This window comes from Rhinopithecus roxellana, chromosome 15, assembly GCF_007565055.1.
Source record: "Rhinopithecus roxellana isolate Shanxi Qingling chromosome 15, ASM756505v1, whole genome shotgun sequence".
In the NCBI taxonomy this organism is placed as follows: Eukaryota; Metazoa; Chordata; class Mammalia; order Primates; family Cercopithecidae; genus Rhinopithecus; species Rhinopithecus roxellana.
This window is the reverse complement of record NC_044563.1, coordinates 45,602,708-45,619,612: the sequence shown is the minus strand read 5'-3', so window position 1 is coordinate 45,619,612 and position 16,905 is coordinate 45,602,708. Positions and strand designations below refer to the sequence as shown.

Sequence of the window (16,905 nt, the reverse complement as noted above, 5' to 3'; positions counted from 1 at the left end):
CAAGGGTGGTGGATCACCTGAGGTCAGGATTTCGAGGCCAGCCTGACCAACATGGAGAAACCCCATCTCTACTAAAAATACAAAAATTAACCAGGTGTGGTGGCGCACGAGCCAAGATTGCACCATTGCACTCCAGCCTGGGCAATAAGAGTGAAACTCTGTCTCAAAAAAAAAAAAAAAAAAAAAAAAAAAAAAAAAATCCTGATCTGAAGTTATTCAGGAGGCCAAGGAAGTCATTCTCTTCCTTCCCTTCTGTCCCAACTCAGTAAATCTTGGTTTCTTGATTAATGGAGAAAGTAAACACTTTTCTATGCTGTCTTTTCTGGGACTAAGCATGGTCTGTAAGTAATAAACAAGAGTTTCTCTGGAACTCTATCCTCTATATACTTTGTAAACCCCACTCTCTAACTGGCTCTCAGTTTTATGACTAGAGCCCCAGAACCAGGGGAAACATGCTGCCTGGGTTTTGCTTTTTCAGTGAAAGCAGATTATATCAACTTCTGTCAGAAAACATCATGAACTTCTGTTTCACTGTTGTTTAAAATAAATATTTCTGTAAGAAATGCTGACAAAATTTGTATTAGGGTTCTCCAGAAAAATGGAACCAACAGGATGCATGTGTGTAAGTTGTGTGTGTGTGTATGTGTGTGTAAAAAGAGCGCTAAAGAGATGTTAAAGAATTGACTCATGCAATTATAAAGGATGTTTTAGTCTGTTTTCTGTTGTTTCAAAAGAATATTTGATCCAGTGTATATTCTGTACTTTAAAAAAAAAGAAGAAGAAGAAAAAAAAAAGAAAACCTGAGACTGGGTAATTTATAAAGAAAAGAGCTTTATTTGGCTCACACTTCTTCAGGATGAGAAATTCAAAAGCATGGCCCTGGCTTCTGGCGAGGGCTTTCATGCAGCATCACAACATGGTGGAGAAGGTCAAGCTGGAAGCAGACACATGCAAAGAGGGGAAGCCAGGGGAGCATCCTGGCTTTATAACAACCCACTTTCGCAGGAACTAATCATTCCTATGAGAACCAGTTCAGTTTCTTGAGAGCGAGAATGGACTAACTTGAGAATACCACGAAGCCATTCATGAGGCCTGTCCCTATAACCCAAATACCTTCCACTAGTCCCCACCTCCCAACACCAGCACACTGAGGATCAAATTTCAATATGAGCTTTGGTGCAGACAAACAACCATATCCAAACCATAGCAGATGGCAAGTCCAAAATCTGCAGGGCAGACAAGCAGGCTGGAGAATATAGAAAGAGTCAATGTTGCAGTTCAAGGCTGAAGGCCATCTGCTGAAAGAATTTCCTCTTGCTCAGGGGAGGTCAGTCTTTTGTTCTAGTTAGGCCTTCAACTGGTTGGATAAGGCACACCCACATTATGAAGGGCAATCTGGTTTCCTCAAAGTCCACTAAATTAAATATTAATTTCATCTAAAACACCTTCACAGAAACATCCAGAATAATGTTTGACCAGTATTTGGGCATTGCAGCTCAGCCAGGTTGACACAAAGTTAACCATCACAAGACCATAAGCTGAAAGTTTTACAACCCAAGAGTCCTATTAGATTATGGATGAGTGCCAGTTACTGGGGGAGTCACTGCACATAAAGGTCTTCATAATATTGGACCTCGCAAAACCATGGATCTACATCAGAGGAGAGAGAAGGAAACCTGGCAAAGATGGAAAAATCATCAGGTAGACAGAAAGGTTATGACTGGAAAAGAATATTTTGCAAACAGAGATTCCCTAGCCCTAATCTCTTTACTTCTATTTTGTTTCTTTGTTTTTATTTTGTTTTGTTTTTTAAGACAGAGTCTCCCTCTGTTGCCTAGGCTGGAGTGCAATGGCATGATCTCAGCTCACTGCAACCTCCACCTCCCGGGTTCAAGGGATTCTCATGCCTCAGCCTCTCGAGTTGCTGGGATTATAGGTGCCCGCCACGATGCCTGGCTAATTTTTGTATTTTTAGTAGAGACATGGTTTCACCATGTTGAGCAGGCTGGTCTCAAACTCCTGGCCTCAGGTGATCTGCCTGCCTTGACCTCTCAAAATGCTGGGATTATAGGCGTGAGCCACCGCACCAGGGCCTTCTGTTTTGTTTTACAAATTAAACCAAAGACCAGATAGGGGAGACACTGCCTTGTTTTACCTTCAGGTATACGTGGTGGACTGGAGTTCCAACAACCAGACCTTTGGGGCTGGGGTAAGTTTTTCCTCCTAACTCCTCTGTGTGGGGAACTGAGACATTTGGCTTCCTATTAGGAAGTTAAAGCTTGTGGCTGTAGAAGAAGGCCTGACTCTTGGTGAAGCTGCAGAAGTCTTAGAGCTCTGAACATAGGGCTTTGGACATGGAGATTCTTACATATGTTCAACAAGTATCCTTTGTGCCAGGCTCTGTTCTACATGCTGGCAACATAGCCTTGAACAAAAGTCACAGAAATCCCTGCTTTCTTGGAGTTTTCATGCCACCAGGGGAGACAGACAATAGACAATAAGAGTACGTGAAATACAACATACAATATGCTAATTACAAGTGGTAAAGAGAAAAATAAAGCAGGGAAGCGGACTAGCAAATACTGGGGAACAGATGTTGTGATTTCAGATAAGGTGGCTAAGGAAGGCCTTGCCAAGGAAGTAACATTTGAGTAAAGACCAGAAGCACAAGAGAAGGTGAACAGTGTAGACATCCGGAGCAAAAGCATTCTAAGCAGAAGAATAACTGTAAAGGCCGTTGTTGTGGGTTGAATTATTTCCCATCGCCAAAAGATATGTTGAAGTCCTAAGCCCTGGTACATGTGAAATGTGACCTTATTTGAAGACAGGATCTTTACAGATCAAGTTAAGATGAGGTCACTAGGGTGGGCCCTAATCCAATATGACTGGTGTTTTATGAGAGGACACAGAGACAGAGAGACACAGGGAAAGTGCTGTGGGATGACAAAAGAGAGATTTAAGTGATACAACTGCAAGCCAAGGAATGCCTAGAGTTGACAGCCACAGCCAGAATCTCAGAAGAGGCAGGCAAGAGTTCTCTCCTACAGGTTTTAGTGGGAGCATGGCCCTGGTTAACACCTTGATTTTGGACTTCTCACCTCCGGAACTGTGAGACAATAAATTTCTGTTGTTTTGAGCCACCTAGTTTGTGATACTTTGCAACGGCAGCCCTAGAAAACTAATCCAGCCATGAAATGGGAATGTGCCTGGTATGTTGAAGGAAGATGGAGGCCAGTGTCGCATGGGAGGGAGTCATAAGAGATTAGATCAGAGAAGTTACACAACAGATGGCGAGATCATGTGGCACCTTATGGTCAGAGATGTGACATGATCTGACTTACCCTTTAACGGGCTCACATATAGTTATAACTGTGTGTTACATTCATGGCTGAAGGGAGATGTATAGAAGAACCCAGACTATATTACGTACACTAGATAATCATAAGAGGTAGGTACCAAATTGCATAAATACTAAAATCACTGTGCTTATAATTAAATCTTTCATTTGCTCTTTAGGTATATTTTAATCTGTAATGTTAATGTGAAACTAATTTTTAAAAGATGAAATTAAAATTTTTATTTTCAAAAACAGACTATTAGGTGGCAAAGCATGAATTTGCTGACCTCAGGTGAACACATTAGTGACTATCTGGTTTGCTCTGACCATAATCATGGCATACTCCTCACCTGGTATCATAGACAAGGAGACCTATTGGCTAGATTCCCCTTCTAGGAAGGACTTGATATTCAGTCAGGGGAAATATGGTCAGCAGACAGCCTTCAGCTCCTTCAGGGTTTGTCTCAGCTGCAGAGAACAGGCTATCTTGTATCTGGTTCTAAGACAGAGAAACAACTGAGTTAGCTTAAGAGACAGGAAATGTATTTATGAAGGATTAAATATATCTCACAGAACCCAACCTCATGAAGGACTGGAAATAGAAGAAGATGGTCTCCCTGTTTCTGTGTCTCTCATCATCATCATCATCATCATCATATCATCATCATCATATTCTGTCTCATGGTAGATCAACTCTCACAGCTCATCAGATGACATGACCCAAAACAGAAGTCCCAAAACGTCACCCTCTGTTGCCCTTATTCTCTGCCACCACATAGGTCCAGTGCCTGTAGCCAACTGATCCTATCTCTCTAGATTCCCAGGAGAGATAGTCTGACTTGGCTCTCTCTTTGGTCAGACGTCCTCTCCTAGCCAGTCAATTATAGCTGGAGACTGGGTCATTTTGAATGGAAAACTGCCCTTCCTCCAAGGCTGTGGATGGAGTTTATTTTCTAAGAAGAGATGTGATGTTGGGAAGGATATGCTGTGCATCTCTAGCACAAAAATCCTCACAGCTATGATATTGTAGAAAAAATGTTCAACTTTGAAGCCACATGATCAGTTTTGAGTTCTTGTTCTGCCATATATTAATTGTATGAACTGGAATGGGATCCATCAAACTTTTAAGCCACTGTTTCCTCAACTGAAAAATTTTACATTTTTTGAGACAGGCACTAGGCTATGCACCAGAAATATAGAAAAAAAGATACAATCCCTGCTGTAGACAGATGCTCACAGTCTAGCAAAGCAGGCAGGTAAGAAAACCAATAACTACAGTTCTAGGTGATATGCAGTGATGGAGAGAGCACGCCTGGGTGAGGTACCCTCCTTGCATGCCCCAGTGTGTGGGTGTATGGGTGTGCGTGTGCATGGTGTGGATAGAACAGAAGAGGAAGGGAGGAGAATGGGGGAAAGCTTCCTAGAGGAGGTCAACCTGGGGTGGGAGCTTGATAGACAGGCAGGAGATAAATGTGGGGAGGGGAAAGTATACCCAGGCAAGGAGAACACCATGTGCTGAGTCACAAACATGTGAAGGAAGTTGCTCATCTCAGACACATGTAAATGGGAGGGCAGGGCCAAAGTAAAGAACAGCATCTGGCATGGAGCCAGGCAGGTGTGATGGGGTGGCAAGAGATGAAGCTCCTCTGATTGAGAAGGAAGACATGTGGGCAAGTGCTCTGAAAACAGATGGTGCTACAGACACAACAATGGTGAACAGGGAGTGTTGATTATGTGAAAGCAGGAGCCAGGCTACTTTGTGTCATGAATGTGTCTCTATGAGGCAAGTAATATAATCTTCATTTTACAGGGCTTTATTGAGTCATAGTCCCAAGGTCACATGGTGTCTTGGTTTGGATTCTCTCAGGAGTAGACCCTGAGAAAAGGATTCAAACAAAGGTAGTTTATTTGGGGGGTGATCCTAGGGAACCCCAGTCAGAAAGTAGGGAAGCGAGGTACAGAAGAGAAGGAGCCAATAAGGTGTGTGCTATCGGAGACGTTACCACTGAGGGTACCTGGAGCTCAATCCCACTGGGAAATTTGGGAAGACCATGAGGAATATGCCTCCGAAGTATTTCCACCAAGAGGCAAGGAAGCCGAGGTGTTTCTCTCCAAATCTCCATCTGTCACTATTTGAGGACTGTTTCTCAGATGTTAACTCTGGAATTCCCAGCTTCACCTCGCACAGGAGCCCAGCGTGCTCTTCAGGCAGTGAGTCATAAGTGTTCTCAGTAAGCAGACCTCAAGCTGCACAGGGGAGGGCTGAGAGGTTATGGGCAGAACACTGACCGCATGTGCTATGCACAAACAGTAAGGAGGGGAGCAAGAGTTTGGTCCCAAGCAGGCTGGCTTAGGTTTTAACAACAGTGTTATACTCTTTCCCAAATGTAGAGTATTATTAATAAACATATTTATACTGATACTTACAGTACTTTCAGAAACCATAGTATTGAGCCTAGAATAGAGGGAGTCTGTTGTCCTCATCAATGATTGACACATAATGGTTACTTAATGAATATTTTTGGATGAATGTTTTAAAAAGTCAAAACATAAATAATTCAGTGTTATTTAACTATAAAGAGCCTTTGGCTGGGAATCAGAAGATTTGGATTGTAGTTTGAGTTCTGCCATCAGTTTCGGGACTTCAGGGAAGCCATCCAGACTAATTGAGCTTCACTTTTCTCATTTTAAAACCTCATTTTATTACCCACCCTACTTGCCTACTGTTAGAGTTGATGTGAGGATGAAATGTAATAATGAATGTGAAGGGTTAAAAGTATGGCAAACTAAGGAGTAATCCTGTGTCTCTGCCTTGAGTTTGAATCAGGTAGAAGTTGGCCTTTGGTTTTCCAGGACCCAGGACCATGTACTATGAGGCCACCAAGTCCATCAGTCAGGGCTCTTGGTTGTAACAGGTGCTAACTCTGACTATCTTAGTCAAAAAAAGAGTTTATTAGAGAGATAGCAGGAAGATCACAGGATTGACAAGCAGTCTAGAGAATCAAGCTTGGAAAATGGACAGGAACTGAAAGAGAACCACAGGGAAGACCACACCCCAGAAACATCCTGGTTAAAATGCTGCTTCCTCTCTCACTGAGCAGTGGACACCAGTGCTGCCACCAGCACAAATTCTAAACTGTCCCAGTTTCTTGGGTCATTTGCTTCAAACTTAAGTCTCAGGCAGTAATATCAGGGGGGCCAAGATTAGGTCATATGCTTGTGCACCAGCTGCCAGGGACCCAGGAGGGTAACTGGCCTCTTTTCCAGCTTCCGTCAGGGGAAGACACATTCTACCGCCCAGCGTGTCTTATGCAATGGCAGTTTCCCCAGACCCAGGAAGGGGGCTCAGACGCGGGGCAGCCAAGAAGAATGTAAATTCCATCCAAGTCAGAATGTAGGGAAAGTAAGGATACTGGTTGAAAATTAAAAAACCAAGATAAAGAGAAGGTCATTATTTATTAAGTGGTAACATTGACTTGAGAGTTTATTAACCAGGAACTGTTCAGTGTGCTAGGTACAAAGAGGACTAAGACACAGGTACTGGCCTCAAGGTGCTCTAGCCAGTTAGGAAATGTATATTAAAATAAAATGTGGTAAGATGTAACAAAATTCAGTGGGAGCACAAAATAAAGGATTAATGCTGGGGATTATGTGGGTGGTCAGGAAACTTTTCACACAGATGGATCTTGAAGGACGGAAAGAGAGAAATGAAAAAGCATCAGAAGCAGAGCCACTTCTGGTATCTGTTACTCTTCCTAACCAGCCGGAATCTGGGTCCGGTATTTCCTGCTCAGTCCTTTTCTACAGCCACCAACCACAACACATATGCTACTACAATTAAAGTCTAAAATTAGTATGATTAAGGTCTAAGCAATGTGAGGGTATTGTTCAAGCCAGGATTTTCTTCCTTGGCTCTCCCCAGACTCTCTAGTGCAGAGGGATATTGGCAAAAATTATTGCTGCTTTTGTTGTTTTTAGCTATTTTAGATGAAAGCATATACTCAGACCTCAGTTTGTTTGTTTGCTTGTTTTTTAGACATGGTGGTCTCACTCTGTCACCCAGGCTGGAGTACAGTGGTGCAATCATAGCTCACTGTAACCTTAAACTCCTGGGCTCAAGCAATCCTCCCACCTCAGCCTCCAGAGAAGCTAAGACTACAGGCACATGCCACCATGCCCTGCTACTTTTTTTATTTTTATTTTTTTGTAGACATAGTCTTGCTCTGCTTCTCAGGCTGGTCTCAAACTCCTAGGCTCAAGCGATCCTCCCGTTTTGACCTCCCAGTGTTGGAATTACAGGCATGAGCCACCATGGCCAGCTAAACCTGAGTTTAAGTAATGGCTCAGGCACTGACTGAAATCTCTCTGAGCCTTGATTTCCTCAAAGATAAAATGGGAATAAAAAATACTTGCCTTCCAAGTATTCCAAGGACTTTTGAAGATTAACTGAGATAATGTCTGCAAAGTGCCAATGATCGGCAGTTGGCAGGTGCTGTTATTGCTCTTGGTTTGAAACAGTTCTCTGAAAATCTGGTGATGAAGAGGAGACTTTACTGTTCTTCCCCTTTGACCTCAGGGGTTTCACACAAAGAGGGAGATTACAAGAAAGAAATGTCTTCTAAGAGAGAAAGAACCCAGAGGTTCTGCCAAAAGTGTGAGACTATATGGGGGAAGCAGATACGAGCTACTTTCAAAGCCTGACTCGGTGGTGGGACTGAGAGCCTGGCTCCTGAGTCAAGAGAGGCTTTCCAATCCCACAAGAATGACTTCAAAAACAGCCCTCTTGGCACTAGTGATGTTTGCCTCTGCCCATTTCGAGGAGGAAACAATTTACCCAGATGCAGGCCTGCTTAGGCTCCCTTCTCTAGCAAGATCAAGCCAAGAAATCGGAAGGGTGGAGGACAGCACATTCATGAAGCCATTTTCACATACTGTTCCCACACAGCCTTTGAAAATGTGTGCCTTGTAACAGGTTGAATAACACTGGTAGAATCGCATTGTGTCCGTTCCGAATAACAAGTATGATATTTGAGAGGAATTAGCTATGGGCTGAAGAAATTTAATAAACAGGGCAGATACAGATGTGAAAATGCTGTGTGGCTTGGAACAGACACCAAATTATGTGGAGTATGAATTTAAATCTCTTTTCTGAAATTCCTGGCCTATAATTTAATAGTCTCTTCTGCTAATGAACAATGGTGTTCTATTCCAACCTTGGACTTCTAGGTAAATTCTGACCATTCATTCATTAAACAGCTATATGTTGAATACTTACTACATGCCAGGCATTGCAATGGGTGTATAGGATCTTGATTCTGATTCTGGAAAAAAGAGAGGAGATTGTTTTGTAAACATTCAGGGCTTCTTCCTTCAAATATTATTTGTGGGAAAGCATGAATGTCTCCCCTGTCTGCATATGGAGAAAATAATTTCATGTAGAATGGCGTAGTTCTGGTGTTTACTGGGCTCATCATCACATCTGGGGGTAGGCCCAGGACTGGGAAGGATAGAGCAGCCAAGCATGTTGCTATGGTAACTTGGCATTAACACACCTTAGCTCCTTTGTGTCGCCCCCAAATTACCTTTAAAACAAGTGTAAATTTTCAGAATTTGGAAAGCTTTTCTTAATTTTCACATGGCCAGTTATAAAGGCATTTTTCAAAGCACTCAGGCAAAAGGATGGTCATTTCTTTTTGAAGCTGAGGCTATGTTGATGCTATTTTCTGGGCCAGAAGTGTAATCAGGATCTAGACTATCTTATTCTTTCATAGGAGGTTTCACTTTCAAATCCCTTTCACATATGTTATTGTACTTTTATTGCCACCTTGTTTTAACTTCCTGCTTAAGCAATCCTGAAGGGCAAGAAAATGAACCCACTAAACATTGATGCCTCAAAATAACCATGTGAGGTAGGAACTAATACCTCTACTTTATAAATGAAAGAACTAAGCCTCAAACAAGGTCACATAGTTAGAAAATAACAGGATAAGGAGGAATGGAACCAGGCCTATAGATTGCAGATCTGGTATCTTTCTGTTATACCTTCACTGACTCCCAGTATCTTCCAGTCTTTGTTACTTTATAAAAATATAGATGCTTACAAGGCAGGGACTAGTTTGTTCTGTTCTTTCTTTCTTTCTTTTTTCTTTCTTTCTCTCTCTCTCTCTCTCTCTCTCTCTCTCTCTCTCTCTCTCTCTCTCTCTCTCTCTGTTTTCTTTCTTGAGATGGAGTCTCTCTCTTGTTGCTCACACTGGAGTGAGTGCAATGGCACGATCTCAGCTTACTGTAATCTTCGCCTCCCGGGTTCAAGCAATACTCCTGCCTCAGCCTCCCAAGTAGCTGGGATTACAGGCATGCACCACTATGCCTGGCTAAATTTTTTTGTATTTTTATTAGAGACGGGGTTTCTCCATGTTGGTCAGGCTGGTCTCTAACTCCTGACCTCAGGTGTTCCACCCGCCTTGACCTCCCAAAGTGCTGGGATTACAGGCGTGAGCCACCGTGCCCAAGTGTGTTTTTCTTTTTCTTTTTTTTTTTTTTTTTTTAAAAAAAAAAAGCCTTGGCCGGGCACGGTGGCTCACACCTGTAATCCCAACACTTTGGGAGACCAAGGCGAGTGGATCACAAGGTCAGGAGATTGCAACCATCCTGGCTAACCCAGTGAAACTTCGTCTCTACTAAAAATACAAAAAATTAGCCGGGTGTGGTGGCGGACACCTGTAGTCCCAGCTACTCAGGAGGCTGAGGCAGGAGAATGGCGTGTACTCAGGAGGCAGAGCTTGCAGTGAGCCTAGATGGTGGCACCGCACTCCAGCCCAGGCGACAAGACGAGACTCCATCTCAAAAAAAAAGAAAAAAAAATACTTTATTGAAGTTTTTGTATGTATATTATATATTTCTTCATAAAGTTTACCCACTGTAAACATACTATTTAATGATTTTTTAAAAAAAATTTGTAATAGCTTTATTGGGATATAATTCACATACCATACAATCCACCTACTTATAGTGTACATCCAGTGGTTTTGGGTATATTCACAGAGTTGTATAACCATGACCACAATCAATTTGAGGACATTTTTAGCATCTCAGAAAGAAACCCTGTACCTTTTACTGTCACATCTGAATCCTCCCATCCTCCCCACCCTTCCCAAGCCTCAGCAACCCCTAGTCTACTTTCTATCTCTATATTTGCCTATTCTGGACATTTCATAGAAATGGTTTCATATAACATGCGGTTTTTTGTGACTGCCTTCTTTCACTTATCATAATGTTTTCAAGATTCATCCATGCTGAAGCATGTACCTACTTTATCCTTTTTACGGCCAAATAATACTCCATTGTGTGAATATAGCACCTTTTCTTTATCATTTTATCAGCCAATGGACATCTGAGTTGTTTCTACCTTTTGACTATTATGAGTAGTGCTGTTATGAATATTTGTGTATAAGTTTTTATGTGGACATATGTTTTCATTTCTCTTGGGTATATACTTAGGAGTGACATTGTCAAATGATAACTCTATGTTTAACTTTTTGAGGAACTTTCAGATTGTGTTTTCCAAAGTGGCTGTACCATTTTATATTCCCACCAACAATATATTGAGGGTTCCCACTTTTCTCTGCCCTCACTGACACTTACTGTGGTTTGCTTTTTTCACTTAACATTATTTCATAGATATATTTCCATGTTCACATGGTTATCAGTTTCAATGGTTACACAGCATTCCAAATCAGTCGGACATTATTTAAAAATTACTTTAAAGCTGAGGACTTGGATTGTTTTCATTTGGGGACATTATAAATAGTGGGACTAGAATCTTCAGTGCTTACTACATTTTTCCTTTAGCTTATGTCTTTGAGGTATGTTCCAAAGTGGAACAAAGGACACATACAGCTCATGTACTGCTTCCCTGGTTACCCTGCAGAAAAATTGACTGTACCTAAAATGCTATCAGCAAAGTTTGCACTTGCCTTCCTCTCCACAGCCTCTGCCAACATAAGGCTTTGTTGCTTCATTTGTATATATTAATGATATAGTTACTGTATTAGTCTGTTCTCACACTGCTAATAAAGACATACTTGAGGCTGGATAATTTATAAAGAAAAGAGGTTTAATTGACTCACAGTTCCACATGGCTGGGGAGGCCTCACAATCAGGGCAGAATGCAAAGGAGAAGCAAAGTCATGTCTTACATGGTGGCAGGCAAGAGATCTTGTGCAGGGAACTCCCTTTTATAAAACCATTAGATCTCATGAGATTTATTCACTCCTATGAGAACAGTATGGGGGAAACCGTCCCATGATTCAATTATCTCCATCTGGCCTGGCCCTTGACACATGGGGACTATTACAATTCAAGGTGAGATTTGGGTGGGGACAGAGTCAAACCATATCAGGTACAGGTACATGATAGAACCTTATTTTTTATTTTTATTTTTATTTTGAGACAGAACTCTGTCACCCAGGCTGAAGTGCAGTGGCCCAATCTTGGCTTACTGCAACCTCTCCCTCCCGGGTTCAAGTGATTTTTCTGCCTCAACCTCCCCAGTAGCTGGGAATTACAGGCATGCACAACCACATCCAGCTAATTTTTGTATTTTTTAGTAGAAATGAGGTTTCAGCATGTTGGCCAGGTTGGTCGCAAACTCCTGGCCTCAGGTGATCTGCATTCTGCGGCCTCCCAAAGTGCTGGGATTACAGGCATGAGCCACCACACCTGGCCTGAATCTTAACAATCTTAGGCTGTTCAATTTGCATTTCTTTCATTGTTGGTGAACTCATGATATTTTAACATCCATCAGCTGTTACTCTAAGCCATCCATCCAAAAAAGCCAAGCAGTGCGGGAGAATCTAGGGCCATAGCAAAGGGCAGAAGATGGGGCTTAAAGAAATTCCCTGGGTTTGGGTAGGGCGCAGTGACTCACGCCTGTAGTCCCAATACTTTGGGAAGCCAAGAAGGGCAGATCACCCGAGGTCAGGAGTTCGAGACCAGCCCAACATGATGAAACCTCATCTCTACTAAAAATACAAAAATTAGCATGGGCGTGGTGGCAGTCACCTATAATCCCAGCTAAGGCACACGAATCGCTTGAACCCAGGAGGCGAATGCTGCAGTGAGCTAAGATCGCGCCACTACACTCCAGCCTGGGTGACAGAGTGAGACTCCATCTTAAAAAGAAAAAAAGAAAAGAAAAAATATTCCCTGGGTCTGGGAGCAGGCTCAGGAGGTATGTTTGATAGGGTGACTGCAGCCTCAGCTGTAGATGAAGAGGACACTGGTAATGATGCTGGACTGATTTAGACGTCATATCCTTTTCCACATTCTCCTTTCATTTGGCACTTCTCCTGGTTCTGCTTCTCCCTCCCTGGCCATTCCTTCTAAGCCTCCTTTCAGAGTTTCTTTTCTTCTACCTGATTCTTATACATTGATATTAAAAAATATAAGATTTCATTCTTGGATCCTTCTTTTTTAACTTAATACTCTGGGCAATCTCATTCACCCCCATGGCGGTAATGACAATTTAAATGCTGAAAATTCCCAAAAATGTATTGCCAGCCTAGACTACTCTCTTGAATTCCAGAAGCACATATCTAATTTCCAACTGTATATCTCCATTTGAATGTCCTCTAGGCACCTCAAGTCCAGTATCTCCCTCTCCGATCACTCCTTTTTTTCCCCATATGCCCTACCTTTATGATTGTAGCAACAGCAACACAGTCACTGAAGCCAGAAATGCGGAAGTCACTCCAAACTCTTTCTTCTGCACCTACATATTCCTAAATGTGCACTTTCTTCTCCCTAAACCTATTACACAAATTTGATTAATGTTTCAACTATATCTCCCAATAACTCTAGCATTGTTACATGGTTCTATTAGTTGCACCTTGTCATTTCAGAAGGGAATGGAAAAAAATTTATTGAATGTATACATGTGTGGAATGAAAGGAGAAACTGAGAAATCATTGCGGAGAGGCAGGCTTTAGAGTGGCTCTGGGGACCTCAGCAGCAAGCAGGTTGTTCTGGGCCTTCTCTGGAGAGTCTGCTATGAATATGACTTGGTTCCAACAATGCTCAGCCTCTGCATCTCTTGGATCAAAATTCCAAATTTCTGGGGAAATCTGGGCACCAGCAAAGATTGAGAAGGTTAGGAAGGTTGAGTCATGTGATGAGGACACAGCTCTGGAGGATGACTTCTACATATTAGAGGCAAATATCAAAGAAAAAAGAGATGGCATGAGATGGACAGTCTTTCCAGAAATTGTCTATGACATTGCCACAGTTTCTGAGCTGGTCTTCTTGCCTCTGGTCTTACATTTCACCAGCCCACATTGTGCCAGAATGATCTTCCAAAATACAAGTCTGAGAGAAAAAAAAGAAACTATAGGCATGAACTCCTTCTTCAACTCTTACTAAATCTGGGACTTTGAGCAATAGCAACTACCATTTGAGTTCCTCTGATCTGCCAGCACTGTGTCAGTACTTTACATATGTTATTTCTACTGCTCATGACCACTCTGCCAGGCAGATACTGTAATTACTATGCAAAAGAAGAAAGTGAGGCTTGGAAGGAATTAGTAAGCTTGTCCTAGGGGCCCTGACTGGCAAGTAGCAGAATTTACCTGACTAAAGGCATTTATTACTGGATTATACTCCGTCTCTGAGATTTTCAGTGTCTTGGTTTATAAAGTGAGTATAATTTTTTGTTTTTCAGGATTAATGTTAGAATTAGGCAATACTGGCTACATAATTTGTGAGGCCCAGTGCAAAATGAAAATGCAGAATGGCCCGTTGTAAAGTAATTATTAAAAATTTCAAGAGAGCAACAGCAGGGCATTAAACTAAGTGTGGGGCTCTGTTTTTGCGAGGCACCAAACGCCCAAACCATATCAGGATGTGAAACCGTCTTTGGGGGACCATTATTCAGCCCACACAATAACAACATTCTTATTCTTATTATTTTGTTTTCCTTATTTCATGCTTCAGTGGTTTCGGAATAAAGTTCAAACTCTTTCTGAGGACATGGCTAGCCCATTGTGATCTGACCCATGTCCATCATTCTAATTTCAATTCTTTCTACCCCTCAACATGCCTTGAAAACTCCAGTAACATTGAACAACTTGTGACTTTTCCACTGCAATCTGCTGTCACTTGCTGACCAGCCTCTTTCATATTGTTATTTCTGCACAGAATATTCTCTCCCATTTCCCCTTTTCACCATCCTTCTTCTCTTTCATTTCTGTCTGATTTTGTTGTTGTTGTTTTTAGTACTTAGCCCAGGTTTTCTCCTTGGAAAAACTTATCTCCACCACTTATGATTTTGGAAAAGTTACTTCTCTATTTTCACATCTAAAGAATGAAAATCGCAGAATAACACCTGCATTATTATGAGGCTCAAATGACATAATCCACATAAAGCACTTGGCAGACTGCCTGCCAGGTGGTGAGTGCCCACAAAAAAATTATCTATAATTATCATAAATATTATTTGACCTTCCCCCATGGTGATATAAGAGCCTTCCCCTCTGTCCTCTACTAGCAACAACTGCATAGAAGGTGGCAGGCTTTCTGGTAATTTACTGCTCATGTGTAAATCTGTTCTGCTGTACTGATCATTCTTTGAGATCAAGAGCTCAATTGTTCATTTCCATATCTTTAGTGCCTAGCACAGGGTTTGGACATATGGCAAGTTAATATTTATTGGAGCAAAATAGAGAAAGAACTCTTAGGAGGACACATGCTAATTCTGTTCTCAGAATATTTTTTTAAAACATTCATTCCATTCTTATGTTCCTGCAGTACAAGTCTAAAAATTTTTCATTTGTCTACCTTCTATTTAAATAAAAGTGCAGCACTAACAAAACTTACCCTGTTGTGCCAAATTTCCTTTTGTCTTCCTTTGCTCTAGTCACTTCCTCTTTTTTTCTTTCTACTTCCTCCTGGTAAAGGTCATTTCTTTCTGTGTCATAATCTCACCTTTTTTTTTTTTTTAATAGTGTCAGTGTTTTTCCCAAAATACGCATTCCCAGAAAGCTGCGTAGTCATTACCCGTAACACGGAAAACCCCACCCTTCCTTTCCTCGCCGTGCTGCAGCCCTTGAAGTCTCCAGGGTATCTGTAACCTTAGCATGGAGTCAGTATGAGCTCCCTCTCCTGGCAGGTTATAGTCATGCTAAAGCTAGACACAGGGCTAGAGTATCCCAGTCACACATCCATAAATGATTATAAAGCATGAGATAACCCAAGCCTGCCTGTTCCGTGAGCTCAGATTTAAGGAAGGTGTGGGGCTATCTAATTTGTTTATAAAATCATTCGCTTGACAGGCATCACAGAGATCTGAATCCCATCGTACCACTTGGAGGAAAGAAGCTGCTGCACCATTTATGAGAAGAATAAGAACTTGGATTTGTGCCGTGTTCTACCACTTATCTAGCTGGCTGCTCTTTTGGCAAATTACTAATATCTGTATGCCTCTGGATCTTCAACTTTAGGATAACTTTAGACCTATTTCACCTACCTTATAGGGTAGATGTAAATTTTAAAAACAATATAAAAACAGTGCTACTTATTGGGTAATAGCTATGCTTCAGGCACTGATAGGTGCCTTATCCCTGTTTTGTATATGAGAAAACCACAGGTCAAGGAGTTGCCACATGGTAACTCTGTTAACACATGGAGAGCCAGGATTCACACCCAGGTCTTTCTGACTCAAAAACCTTTCTTGATGTTGTTTTCCCTTTAATTATACCAGGTTGATGTTCCTGAATCATGCATCTGAAAACATTTTGAGGGTGGGGGAAGTAAAATTCAATACTACAAAGTTTAATTTTTATTTTATAGATGATGAAATTGAGGCCCAGAGAAGTGCAGTAACTTTCCCTAGGAGTCGGTGGCAAATACAACTCAAGAGTTGATTAAGGACTCAATAGTATTTACCCAATAGGGCTATCAGGTGTGCAGGCTACTCGGGTGTTGAAGTGTAGCTGCACCCAGGTGAAAGGGAAATCCAACAAAGGTTTTAGGTACTTCGGACTTTTTTTTCACATGCTTTCCACTTTATGGTTGCACTGGACAGCTTAGGTGACACAATCTCAATGATACAGTCCAGGTCACAAGGGTTTCCTGAGTCCTTGTTGTGAAACACAGTAAGCCCTCTGCGTGACTTGGTCCCAGCATCAATTTCCAGCTTCATCTCTCCCTAGGTCTCCCGGATCATCATCTAGCTCCAAACCTCCTCCTCAGTCATGATGAACTGCCTGCAGCTCCTGGAATGCACTGCATGGATTTGTGCCTCAGAACCTCCATTCCTTTACCTAGAATACATTTCACTCACTGAGTATCTACTCATTTTCCAAGACTGTTTAAACGTCACTTTTTGGATACAGTCTTATTTGATCTCCTACCATCCCTCCCCACTTGAGATAGAATTAACCATTCTTCTTTGGGCCTCTAATATCTCCTCTACATATTTTGCATTGGGACATATAATGTTTTTATTGCATATTGGTGCAAACTGGTTTGTTTGCACTTCTGTTTGTTAACACCTTCAGAATAAGGACTATCTTCAG

At 41.8% G+C, this 16,905-nt stretch overlaps 1 long non-coding RNA gene across 1 annotated transcript; it reads right to left on the bottom strand.

The window, feature by feature from the left end:
• Positions 1–3,672: 3,672 nt before the first annotated feature.
• LOC115893602 lies at positions 3,673–15,398 on the bottom strand. Its single transcript, XR_004053661.1, has 3 exons — positions 15,206–15,398; positions 8,613–8,658; positions 3,673–3,836 (listed from the first exon to the last, which is right to left on the bottom strand). It is a non-coding gene; the product is annotated as an uncharacterized LOC115893602 (long non-coding RNA).
• Between the last annotated feature and the right edge of the window lie 1,507 nt (positions 15,399–16,905).